This window comes from Salmo trutta, chromosome 1 (assembly GCF_901001165.1).
Source record: "Salmo trutta chromosome 1, fSalTru1.1, whole genome shotgun sequence".
Classification (NCBI taxonomy): domain Eukaryota; kingdom Metazoa; phylum Chordata; class Actinopteri; order Salmoniformes; family Salmonidae; genus Salmo; species Salmo trutta.
Window position 1 is genome coordinate 64,531,847 of NC_042957.1, and position 13,425 is coordinate 64,545,271.

The following is a 13,425-nucleotide window of genomic DNA, read 5'->3' on the forward strand; positions in this document are numbered from 1 at the left end:
CCCCAAAACCTTCTCAATTAAATGTAAACTGCAAAGTAGCTCTATGCCAGCCCTGGCAGAATTATATCATGATTATTTGCATCAATCAGTGGCCATTTGTTTTGCAAACTCGCGAAACAACAAACCAAACAAAGGTCTCTTTCTGGCGCACACTTGGGTTTAAAGGGTAACTACACCCCAAAATCGAAATGTCTTCCATTTTTCCTCAGACCTCAAAAGTGGTCTCCTGATAGGCTTTAAACAATGTCGTGGACATAGAACATCCAAACGTGTTATATTTCTATTACAAAGGTGTACTTTTGAGGTTGAAAACCTGCAGAAACAGGGACAAAACGGTCAACGGGGAAATGTAACGGAGAAAAGGGGGACTTTGGGGGATCAGGCAAAACATTGAAGGGATTTTACTGGGCCCTAATGGACTACACACATTGACAGTCTCCTAGACTAAAAAGAAATGCTGAATGTACTGCCTACATTTTGAGGGAAACGCACTGTCCAATATTTGATTTGATTTGATCAGGGCAGGGAAGCAGCTAACAACTGCATTTAGTCCAATAAAAAGACACAATATTATTAGGGCCATAAATAAAAGGCAGTTGCTCCATGCATGACACAAGAGAACCCTCTACTGGAGCAAAAAGCTTACAGCACCTGGTATTCCCAGGCGGTCTCCCATCCAAGTACTAACCAGGCCCGACTCTGCTTAGCTTCCGAGATCGGACGAGATCGGGCGTATTCAGGCTGGTATGGCCGTAAGCGAAGGGACAATTCTTGGTACACTATATAAAGTCAATGTGCCGCTCACTCATAAGAGACAGCGAAATGTCCACTTTGTGACACACTCTGAAAAAGCTCAACCTTGCTTACATTTCCACGCCCTATATTTGACTCTTGTGGGATGGGGGAGAGGGCATATCCTATGTTGAACACTTATGACAACTTCATACACTAGGGCCCTAGAAAATACGGCTCGCCCACAACGGAATCACGGAATCCAGACATTAAACCGAAATTCAACAATATTCTAAAATGTATTGAACTAAGGAGGAAATCAATTAAATCCCTTCAACTTGTTAGAAAATGCATTCATTTGCCCAAGTGAATCATAAGACTTGAACAAATGCATCAGCGATTCGTTTTTCCATGCAACTTCACGAACGGCACAGGACTGCCCAATTGCTGTGCGCATTCGTGCGGAGCGCGCGCATGTCTACACTTTGTGTAGCCGTTAGCGATGAGGCTAATGATAACCTTCTTGTGGTAGAGAAGGAAAGGCTTCCCCCAAAACCTTCTCAATTAAATGTAAACTGCAAAGTAGCCTATGCCAGCCTGGCAGAATTATATCATGATTATTTGCATCAATCCAGTGGCCATTTGTTTTGCAAACTCCGCAATCACATGAGCGCTACAGCAACACCGCTTAAACCAAACAAAGGTCTCTTTCTGGCGCACACTTGGGTTTAAAGGGTAACTACACCCCAAAATCGAAATGTCTTCCATTTTTCCCAGACCTCAAAAGTGGTCTCCTGATAGGCTTTAAACAATGTCGTGGACATAGAACATCCAAACGTGTTATATTTCTATTACAAAGGTGTACTTTTGAGGTTGAAAACCTGCAGAAACAGGGACAAACGGTCAACGGGGAAATGTAAACGGAGAAAAGGGGGACTTTGGGGGAATCAGGGCAAAACATTGAAGGGATTTTACTGGGCCCTAATGGACTACACACATTGACAGTCTCCTAGACTAAAAAGAAATGCTGAATGTACTGCCTACATTTTGAGGGAAACGCACTGTCCAATATTTGATTTGATTTGATCAGGGCAGGGAAGCACTAACAAACTGCATTTAGTCCAATAAAAAGACACAATATTATTAGGGCCATAAATAAAAGGCAGTTGCTCCATGCATGACACAAGAGAACCCTCTACTGGAGCAAAAAGCTTACAGCACCTGGTATTCCCAGGCGGTCTCCCATCCAAGTACTAACCAGGCCCGACTCTGCTTAGCTTCCGAGATCGGACGAGATCGGGCGTATTCAGGCTGGTATGGCCGTAAGCGAAGGGACAATTCTTGGTACACTATATAAAGTCAATGTGCCGCTCACTCATAAGAGACAGCGAAATGTCCACTTTGTGACACACTCTGAAAAAGCTCAAACCTTGCTTACATTTCCACGCCCTATATTTGACTCTTGTGGGATGGGGGAGAGGGCATATCCTATGTTGACACTTATGACAACTTCATACACTAGGGCCCTAGAAAATACGGCTCGCCCACACGGAATCACGGAATCCAGACATTAAACCGAAATTCAACAATATTCTAAAATGTATTGAACTAAGGAGGAAATCAATTAAATCCCTTCAACTTGTTAGAAAATGCATTCATTTGCCCAAGTGAATCATAAGACTTGAACAAAATGCATCAGCGATTCGTTTTTCCATGCAACTTTCACGAACGGCACAGGACTGCCCAATTGCTGTGCGCATTCGTGCGGAGCGCGCGCATGTCTACACTTTGTGTAGCCGTTAGCGATGAGGCTAATGATAACCTTCTTGTGGTAGAGAAGGAAAGGCTTCCCCCAAAACCTTCTCAATTAAATGTAAACTGCAAAGTAGCCTATGCCAGCCTGGCAGAATTATATCATGATTATTTGCATCAATCCAGTGGCCATTTGTTTTGCAAACTCCGCAATCACATGAGCGCTACAGCAACACCGCTTAAACCAAACAAAGGTCTCTTTCTGGCGCACACTTGGGTTTAAAGGGTAACTACACCCCAAAATCGAAATGTCTTCCATTTTTCCCAGACCTCAAAAGTGGTCTCCTGATAGGCTTTAAACAATGTCCGTGGACATAGAACATCCAAACGTGTTATATTTCTATTACAAAGGTGTACTTTTGAGGTTGAAAACCTGCAGAAACAGGGACAAACGGTCAACGGGGAAATGTAAACGGAGAAAAGGGGGACTTTGGGGGAATCAGGCAAAACATTGAAGGGATTTTACTGGGCCCTAATGGACTACACACATTGACAGTCTCCCTAGACTAAAAAGAAATGCTGAATGTACTGCCTACATTTTGAGGGAAACGCACTGTCCAATATTTGATTTGATTTGATCAGGGCAGGGAAGCACTAACAAACTGCATTTAGTCCAATAAAAAGACACAATATTATTAGGGCCATAAATAAAAGGCAGTTGCTCCATGCATGACACAAGAGAACCCTCTACTGGAGCAAAAAGCTTACAGCACCTGGTATTCCCAGGCGGTCCTCCCATCCAGTACTAACCAGGCCCGACTCTGCTTAGCTTCCGAGATCGGACGAGATCGGGCGTATTCAGGCTGGTATGGCCGTAAGCGAAGGGACAATTCTTGGTACACTATATAAAGTCAATGTGCCGCTCACTCATAAGAGACAGCGAAATGTCCACTTTGTGACACACTCTGAAAAGCTCAAACCTTGCTTACATTTCCACGCCCTATATTTGACTCTTGTGGGATGGGGGAGAGGGCATATCCTATGTTGACACTTATGACAACTTCATACACTAGGGCCCTAGAAAATACGGCTCGCCCACACGGAATCACGGAATCCAGACATTAAACCGAAATTCAACAATATTCTAAAATGTATTGAACTAAGGAGGAAATCAATTAAATCCCTTCAACTTGTTAGAAAATGCATTCATTTGCCCAAGTGAATCATAAGACTTGAACAAAATGCATCAGCGATTCGTTTTTCCATGCAACTTTCACGAACGGCACAGGACTGCCCAATTGCTGTGCGCATTCGTGCGAAGCGCGCGCATGTCTACACTTTGTGTAGCCGTTAGCGATGAGGCTAATGATAACCTTCTTGTGGTAGAGAAGGAAAGGCTTCCCCCAAAACCTTCTCAATTAAATGTAAACTGCAAAGTAGCCTATGCCAGCCTGGCAGAATTATATCATGATTATTTGCATCAATCCAGTGGCCATTTGTTTTGCAAACTCCGCAATCACATGAGCGCTACAGCAACACCGCTTAACCAAACAAAGGTCTCTTTCTGGCGCACACTTGGGTTTAAAGGGTAACTACACCCCAAAATCGAAATGTCTTCCATTTTTCCCAGACCTCAAAAGTGGTCTCCTGATAGGCTTTAAACAATGTCGTGGACATAGAACATCCAAACGTGTTATATTTCTATTACAAAGGTGTACTTTTGAGGTTGAAAACCTGCAGAAACAGGGACAAACGGTCAACGGGGAAATGTAAACGGAGAAAAGGGGGACTTTGGGGGAATCAGGCAAAACATTGAAGGGATTTTACTGGGCCCTAATGGACTACACACATTGACAGTCTCCTAGACTAAAAAGAAATGCTGAATGTACTGCCTACATTTTGAGGGAAACGCACTGTCCAATATTTGATTTGATTTGATCAGGGCAGGGAAGCACTAACAAACTGCATTTAGTCCAATAAAAAGACACAATATTATTAGGGCCATAAATAAAAGGCAGTTGCTCCATGCATGACACAAGAGAACCCTCTACTGGAGCAAAAAGCTTACAGCACCTGGTATTCCCAGGCGGTCTCCCATCCAAGTACTAACCAGGCCCGACCCTGCTTAGCTTCCGAGATCGGACGAGATCGGGCGTATTCAGGCTGGTATGGCCGTAAGCGAAGGGACAATTCTTGGTACACTATATAAAGTCAATGTGCCGCTCACTCATAAGAGACAGCGAAATGTCCACTTTGTGACACACTCTGAAAAAGCTCAAACCTTGCTTACATTTCCACGCCCTATATTTGACTCTTGTGGGATGGGGGAGAGGGCATATCCTATGTTGACACTTATGACAACTTCATACACTAGGGCCCTAGAAAATACGGCTCGCCCACACGGAATCACGGAATCCAGACATTAAACCGAAATTCAACAATATTCTAAAATGTATTGAACTAAGGAGGAAATCAATTAAATCCCTTCAACTTGTTAGAAAATGCATTCATTTGCCCAAGTGAATCATAAGACTTGAACAAAATGCATCAGCGATTCGTTTTTCCATGCAACTTTCACGAACGGCACAGGACTGCCCAATTGCTGTGCGCATTCGTGCGGAGAGCGCGCATGTCTACACTTTGTGTAGCCGTTAGCGATGAGGCTAATGATAACCTTCTTGTGGTAGAGAAGGAAAGGCTTCCCCCAAAACCTTCTCAATTAAATGTAAACTGCAAAGTAGCCTATGCCAGCCTGGCAGAATTATATCATGATTATTTGCATCAATCCAGTGGCCATTTGTTTTGCAAACTCCGCAATCACATGAGCGCTACAGCAACACCGCTTAACCAAACAAAGGTCTCTTTCTGGCGCACCCTTGGGTTTAAAGGGTAACTACACCCCAAAATCGAAATGTCTTCCATTTTTCCCAGACCTCAAAAGTGGTCTCCTGATAGGCTTTAAACAATGTCGTGGACATAGAACATCCAAACGTGTTATATTTCTATTACAAAGGTGTACTTTTGAGGTTGAAAACCTGCAGAAACAGGGACAAACGGTCAACGGGGAAATGTAAACGGAGAAAAGGGGGACTTTGGGGGAATCAGGCAAAACATTGAAGGGATTTTACTGGGCCCTAATGGACTACACACATTGACAGTCTCCTAGACTAAAAAGAAATGCTGAATGTACTGCCTACATTTTGAGGGAAACGCACTGTCCAATATTTGATTTGATTTGATCAGGGCAGGGAAGCGCTAACAAACTGCATTTAGTCCAATAAAAAGACACAATATTATTAGGGCCATAAATAAAAGGCAGTTGCTCCATGCATGACACAAGAGAACCCTCTACTGGAGCAAAAAGCTTACAGCACCTGGTATTCCCAGGCGGTCTCCCATCCAAGTACTAACCAGGCCCGACCCTGCTTAGCTTCCGAGATCGGACGAGATCGGGCGTATTCAGGCTGGTATGGCCGTAAGCGAAGGGACAATTCTTGGTACACTATATAAAGTCAATGTGTCGCTCACTCATAAGAGACAGCGAAATGTCCACTTTGTGACACACTCTGAAAAAGCTCAAACCTTGCTTACATTTCCACGCCCTATATTTGACTCTTGTGGGATGGGGGAGAGGGCATATCCTATGTTGACACTTATGACAACTTCATACACTAGGGCCCTAGAAAATACGGCTCGCCCACACGGAATCACGGAATCCAGACATTAAACCGAAATTCAACAATATTCTAAAATGTATTGAACTAAGGAGGAAATCAATTAAATCCCTTCAACTTGTTAGAAAATGCATTCATTTGCCCAAGTGAATCATAAGACTTGAACAAAATGCATCAGCGATTCGTTTTTCCATGCAACTTTCACGAACGGCACAGGACTGCCCAATTGCTGTGCGCATTCGTGCGGAGAGCGCGCATGTCTACACTTTGTGTAGCCGTTAGCGATGAGGCTAATGATAACCTTCTTGTGGTAGAGAAGGAAAGGCTTCCCCCAAAACCTTCTCAATTAAATGTAAACTGCAAAGTAGCCTATGCCAGCCTGGCAGAATTATATCATGATTATTTGCATCAATCCAGTGGCCATTTGTTTTGCAAACTCCGCAATCACATGAGCGCTACAGCAACACCGCTTAAACCAAACAAAGGTCTCTTTCTGGCGCACCCTTGGGTTTAAAGGGTAACTACACCCCAAAATCGAAATGTCTTCCATTTTTCCCAGACCTCAAAAGTGGTCTCCTGATAGGCTTTAAACAATGTCGTGGACATAGAACATCCAAACGTGTTATATTTCTATTACAAAGGTGTACTTTTGAGGTTGAAAACCTGCAGAAACAGGGACAAACGGTCAACGGGGAAATGTAAACGGAGAAAAGGGGGACTTTGGGGGAATCAGGCAAAACATTGAAGGGATTTTACTGGGCCCTAATGGACTACACACATTGACAGTCTCCTAGACTAAAAAGAAATGCTGAATGTACTGCCTACATTTTGAGGGAAACGCACTGTCCAATATTTGATTTGATTTGATCAGGGCAGGGAAGCGCTAACAAACTGCATTTAGTCCAATAAAAAGACACAATATTATTAGGGCCATAAATAAAAGGCAGTTGCTCCATGCATGACACAAGAGAACCCTCTACTGGAGCAAAAAGCTTACAGCACCTGGTATTCCCAGGCGGTCTCCCATCCAAGTACTAACCAGGCCCGACCCTGCTTAGCTTCCGAGATCGGGCGTATTCAGGCTGGTATGGCCGTAAGCGAAGGGACAATTCTTGGTACACTATATAAAGTCAATGTGTCGCTCACTCATAAGAGTCAGCGAAATGTCCACTTTGTGACACACTCTGAAAAAGCTCAAACCTTGCTTACATTTCCACGCCCTATATTTGACTCTTGTGGGATGGGGGGGGGGGGGAGAGGGCATATCCTATGTTGACACTTATGACAACTTCATACACTAGGGCCCTAGAAAATACGGCTCGCCCACACGGAATCACGGAATCCAGACATTAAACCGAAATTCAACAATATTCTAAAATGTATTGAACTAAGGAGGAAATCAATTAAATCCCTTCAACTTGTTAGAAAATGCATTCATTTGCCCAAGTGAATCATAAGACTTGAACAAAATGCATCAGCGATTCGTTTTTCCATGCAACTTTCACGAACGGCACAGGACTGCCCAATTGCTGTGCGCATTCGTGCGGAGCGCGCGCATGTCTACACTTTGTGTAGCCGTTAGCGATGAGGCTAATGATAACCTTCTTGTGGTAGAGAAGGAAAGGCTTCCCCCAAAACCTTCTCAATTAAATGTAAACTGCAAAGTAGCCTATGCCAGCCTGGCAGAATTATATCATGATTATTTGCATCAATCCAGTGGCCATTTGTTTTGCAAACTCCGCAATCACATGAGCGCTACAGCAACACCGCTTAACCAAACAAAGGTCTCTTTCTGGCGCACACTTGGGTTTAAAGGGTAACTACACCCCAAAATCGAAATGTCTTCCATTTTTCCCAGACCTCAAAAGTGGTCTCCTGATAGGCTTTAAACAATGTCGTGGACATAGAACATCCAAAAGTGTTATATTTCTATTACAAAGGTGTACTTTTGAGGTTGAAAACCTGCAGAAACAGGGACAAACGGTCAACGGGGAAATGTAAACGGAGAAAAGGGGGACTTTGGGGGAATCAGGCAAAACATTGAAGGGATTTTACTGGGCCCTAATGGACTACACACATTGACAGTCTCCTAGACTAAAAAGAAATGCTGAATGTACTGCCTACATTTGAGGGAAACGCACTGTCCAATATTTGATTTGATTTGATCAGGGCAGGGAAGCGCTAACAAACTGCATTTAGTCCAATAAAAAGACACAATATTATTAGGGCCATAAATAAAAGGCAGTTGCTCCATGCATGACACAAGAGAACCCTCTACTGGAGCAAAAAGCTTACAGCACCTGGTATTCCCAGGCGGTCTGTACTAACCAGGCCCAAGTACTAACCAGGCCCGACCCTGCTTAGCTTCCGAGATCGGGCGTATTCAGGCTAGTATGGCCGTAAGCGAAGGGACAATTCTTGGTACACTATATAAAGTCAATGTGCCGCTCACTCATAAGAGACAGCGAAATGTCCACTTTGTGACACACTCTGAAAAAGCTCAAACCTTGCTTACATTTCCACGCCCTATATTTGACTCTTGTGGGATGGGGGAGAGGGCATATCCTATGTTGACACTTATGACAACTTCATACACTAGGGCCCTAGAAAATACGGCTCGCCCACACGGAATCACGGAATCCAGACATTAAACCGAAATTCAACAATATTCTAAAATGTATTGAACTAAGGAGGAAATCAATTAAATCCCTTCAACTTGTTAGAAAATGCATTCATTTGCCCAAGTGAATCATAAGACTTGAACAAAATGCATCAGCGATTCGTTTTTCCATGCAACTTTCACGAACGGCACAGGACTGCCCAATTGCTGTGCGCATTCGTGCGGAGCGCGCGCATGTCTACACTTTGTGTAGCCGTTAGCGATGAGGCTAATGATAACCTTCTTGTGGTAGAGAAGGAAAGGCTTCCCCCAAAACCTTCTCAATTAAATGTAAACTGCAAAGTAGCCTATGCCAGCCTGGCAGAATTATATCATGATTATTTGCATCAATCCAGTGGCCATTTGTTTTGCAAACTCCGCAATCACATGAGCGCTACAGCAACACCGCTTAACCAAACAAAGGTCTCTTTCTGGCGCACACTTGGGTTTAAAGGGTAACTACACCCCAAAATCGAAATGTCTTCCATTTTTCCCAGACCTCAAAAGTGGTCTCCTGATAGGCTTTAAACAATGTCGTGGACATAGAACATCCAAACGTGTTATATTTCTATTACAAAGGTGTACTTTTGAGGTTGAAAACCTGCAGAAACAGGGACAAACGGTCAACGGGGAAATGTAAACGGAGAAAAGGGGGACTTTGGGGGAATCAGGCAAAACATTGAAGGGATTTTACTGGGCCCTAATGGACTACACACATTGACAGTCTCCTAGACTAAAAAGAAATGCTGAATGTACTGCCTACATTTTGAGGGAAACGCACTGTCCAATATTTGATTTGATTTGATCAGGGCAGGGAAGCACTAACAAACTGCATTTAGTCCAATAAAAAGACACAATATTATTAGGGCCATAAATAAAAGGCAGTTGCTCCATGCATGACACAAGAGAACCCTCTACTGGAGCAAAAAGCTTACAGCACCTGGTATTCCCAGGCGGTCTGTACTAACCAGGCCCAAGTACTAACCAGGCCCGACCCTGCTTAGCTTCCGAGATCGGGCGTATTCAGGCTAGTATGGCCGTAAGCGAAGGGACAATTCTTGGTACACTATATAAAGTCAATGTGCCGCTCACTCATAAGAGACAGCGAAATGTCCACTTTGTGACACACTCTGAAAAAGCTCAAACCTTGCTTACATTTCCACGCCCTATATTTGACTCTTGTGGGATGGGGGAGAGGGCATATCCTATGTTGACACTTATGACAACTTCATACACTAGGGCCCTAGAAAATACGGCTCGCCCACACGGAATCACGGAATCCAGACATTAAACCGAAATTCAACAATATTCTAAAATGTATTGAACTAAGGAGGAAATCAATTAAATCCCTTCAACTTGTTAGAAAATGCATTCATTTGCCCAAGTGAATCATAAGACTTGAACAAAATGCATCAGCGATTCGTTTTTCCATGCAACTTTCACGAACGGCACAGGACTGCCCAATTGCTGTGCGCATTCGTGCGGAGCGCGCGCATGTCTACACTTTGTGTAGCCGTTAGCGATGAGGCTAATGATAACCTTCTTGTGGTAGAGAAGGAAAGGCTTCCCCCAAAACCTTCTCAATTAAATGTAAACTGCAAAGTAGCCTATGCCAGCCTGGCAGAATTATATCATGATTATTTGCATCAATCCAGTGGCCATTTGTTTTGCAAACTCCGCAATCACATGAGCGCTACAGCAACACCGCTTAACCAAACAAAGGTCTCTTTCTGGCGCACACTTGGGTTTAAAGGGTAACTACACCCCAAAATCGAAATGTCTTCCATTTTTCCCAGACCTCAAAAGTGGTCTCCTGATAGGCTTTAAACAATGTCGTGGACATAGAACATCCAAACGTGTTATATTTCTATTACAAAGGTGTACTTTTGAGGTTGAAAACCTGCAGAAACAGGGACAAACGGTCAACGGGGAAATGTAAACGGAGAAAAGGGGGACTTTGGGGGAATCAGGCAAAACATTGAAGGGATTTTACTGGGCCCTAATGGACTACACACATTGACAGTCTCCTAGACTAAAAAGAAATGCTGAATGTACTGCCTACATTTTGAGGGAAACGCACTGTCCAATATTTGATTTGATTTGATCAGGGCAGGGAAGCACTAACAAACTGCATTTAGTCCAATAAAAAGACACAATATTATTAGGGCCATAAATAAAAGGCAGTTGCTCCATGCATGACACAAGAGAACCCTCTACTGGAGCAAAAAGCTTACAGCACCTGGTATTCCCAGGCGGTCTGTACTAACCAGGCCCAAGTACTAACCAGGCCCGACCCTGCTTAGCTTCCGAGATCGGGCGTATTCAGGCTAGTATGGCCGTAAGCGAAGGGACAATTCTTGGTACACTATATAAAGTCAATGTGCCGCTCACTCATAAGAGACAGCGAAATGTCCACTTTGTGACACACTCTGAAAAAGCTCAAACCTTGCTTACATTTCCACGCCCTATATTTGACTCTTGTGGGATGGGGGAGAGGGCATATCCTATGTTGACACTTATGACAACTTCATACACTAGGGCCCTAGAAAATACGGCTCGCCCACACGGAATCACGGAATCCAGACATTAAACCGAAATTCAACAATATTCTAAAATGTATTGAACTAAGGAGGAAATCAATTAAATCCCTTCAACTTGTTAGAAAATGCATTCATTTGCCCAAGTGAATCATAAGACTTGAACAAAATGCATCAGCGATTCGTTTTTCCATGCAACTTTCACGAACGGCACAGGACTGCCCAATTGCTGTGCGCATTCGTGCGGAGCGCGCGCATGTCTACACTTTGTGTAGCCGTTAGCGATGAGGCTAATGATAACCTTCTTGTGGTAGAGAAGGAAAGGCTTCCCCCAAAACCTTCTCAATTAAATGTAAACTGCAAAGTAGCCTATGCCAGCCTGGCAGAATTATATCATGATTATTTGCATCAATCCAGTGGCCATTTGTTTTGCAAACTCCGCAATCACATGAGCGCTACAGCAACACCGCTTAACCAAACAAAGGTCTCTTTCTGGCGCACACTTGGGTTTAAAGGGTAACTACACCCCAAAATCGAAATGTCTTCCATTTTTCCCAGACCTCAAAAGTGGTCTCCTGATAGGCTTTAAACAATGTCGTGGACATAGAACATCCAAACGTGTTATATTTCTATTACAAAGGTGTACTTTTGAGGTTGAAAACCTGCAGAAACAGGGACAAACGGTCAACGGGGAAATGTAAACGGAGAAAAGGGGGACTTTGGGGGAATCAGGCAAAACATTGAAGGGATTTTACTGGGCCCTAATGGACTACACACATTGACAGTCTCCTAGACTAAAAAGAAATGCTGAATGTACTGCCTACATTTTGAGGGAAACGCACTGTCCAATATTTGATTTGATTTGATCAGGGCAGGGAAGCACTAACAAACTGCATTTAGTCCAATAAAAAGACACAATATTATTAGGGCCATAAATAAAAGGCAGTTGCTCCATGCATGACACAAGAGAACCCTCTACTGGAGCAAAAAGCTTACAGCACCTGGTATTCCCAGGCGGTCTGTACTAACCAGGCCCAAGTACTAACCAGGCCCGACCCTGCTTAGCTTCCGAGATCGGGCGTATTCAGGCTAGTATGGCCGTAAGCGAAGGGACAATTCTTGGTACACTATATAAAGTCAATGTGCCGCTCACTCATAAGAGACAGCGAAATGTCCACTTTGTGACACACTCTGAAAAAGCTCAAACCTTGCTTACATTTCCACGCCCTATATTTGACTCTTGTGGGATGGGGGAGAGGGCATATCCTATGTTGACACTTATGACAACTTCATACACTAGGGCCCTAGAAAATACGGCTCGCCCACACGGAATCACGGAATCCAGACATTAAACCGAAATTCAACAATATTCTAAAATGTATTGAACTAAGGAGGAAATCAATTAAATCCCTTCAACTTGTTAGAAAATGCATTCATTTGCCCAAGTGAATCATAAGACTTGAACAAAATGCATCAGCGATTCGTTTTTCCATGCAACTTTCACGAACGGCACAGGACTGCCCAATTGCTGTGCGCATTCGTGCGGAGCGCGCGCATGTCTACACTTTGTGTAGCCGTTAGCGATGAGGCTAATGATAACCTTCTTGTGGTAGAGAAGGAAAGGCTTCCCCCAAAACCTTCTCAATTAAATGTAAACTGCAAAGTAGCCTATGCCAGCCTGGCAGAATTATATCATGATTATTTGCATCAATCCAGTGGCCATTTGTTTTGCAAACTCCGCAATCACATGAGCGCTACAGCAACACCGCTTAACCAAACAAAGGTCTCTTTCTGGCGCACACTTGGGTTTAAAGGGTAACTACACCCCAAAATCGAAATGTCTTCCATTTTTCCCAGACCTCAAAAGTGGTCTCCTGATAGGCTTTAAACAATGTCGTGGACATAGAACATCCAAACGTGTTATATTTCTATTACAAAGGTGTACTTTTGAGGTTGAAAACCTGCAGAAACAGGGACAAACGGTCAACGGGGAAATGTAAACGGAGAAAAGGGGGACTTTGGGGGAATCAGGCAAAACATTGAAGGGATTTTACTGGGCCCTAATGGACTA

At 43.6% G+C, this 13,425-nt stretch overlaps 5 non-coding genes and 1 pseudogene across 5 annotated transcripts; all 6 read right to left on the reverse strand.

Moving 5' to 3' along the window:
- Positions 1-639: 639 nt before the first annotated feature.
- LOC115147690 (5S ribosomal RNA) lies at positions 640-758 on the reverse strand. Its single transcript, XR_003866455.1, has one exon. It is a non-coding gene; the product is annotated as a 5S ribosomal RNA (ribosomal RNA).
- Positions 759-1,941: 1,183 nt separating this feature from the next.
- On the reverse strand, positions 1,942-2,060 carry LOC115147697 (5S ribosomal RNA). Its single transcript, XR_003866456.1, has one exon. It is a non-coding gene; the product is annotated as a 5S ribosomal RNA (ribosomal RNA).
- Positions 2,061-3,245: 1,185 nt separating this feature from the next.
- Positions 3,246-3,364, reverse strand: LOC115147706 (5S ribosomal RNA). The gene has a single exon (XR_003866459.1). It is a non-coding gene; the product is annotated as a 5S ribosomal RNA (ribosomal RNA).
- A 1,181-nt stretch (positions 3,365-4,545) lies between these two features.
- LOC115147646 (5S ribosomal RNA) lies at positions 4,546-4,664 on the reverse strand. The gene has a single exon (XR_003866439.1). It is a non-coding gene; the product is annotated as a 5S ribosomal RNA (ribosomal RNA).
- A 1,182-nt stretch (positions 4,665-5,846) lies between these two features.
- LOC115147650 (5S ribosomal RNA) lies at positions 5,847-5,965 on the reverse strand. The gene has a single exon (XR_003866441.1). It is a non-coding gene; the product is annotated as a 5S ribosomal RNA (ribosomal RNA).
- Positions 5,966-7,148: 1,183 nt separating this feature from the next.
- On the reverse strand, positions 7,149-7,257 carry LOC115147715 (uncharacterized; annotated as a pseudogene).
- Positions 7,258-13,425: the final 6,168 nt, after the last annotated feature.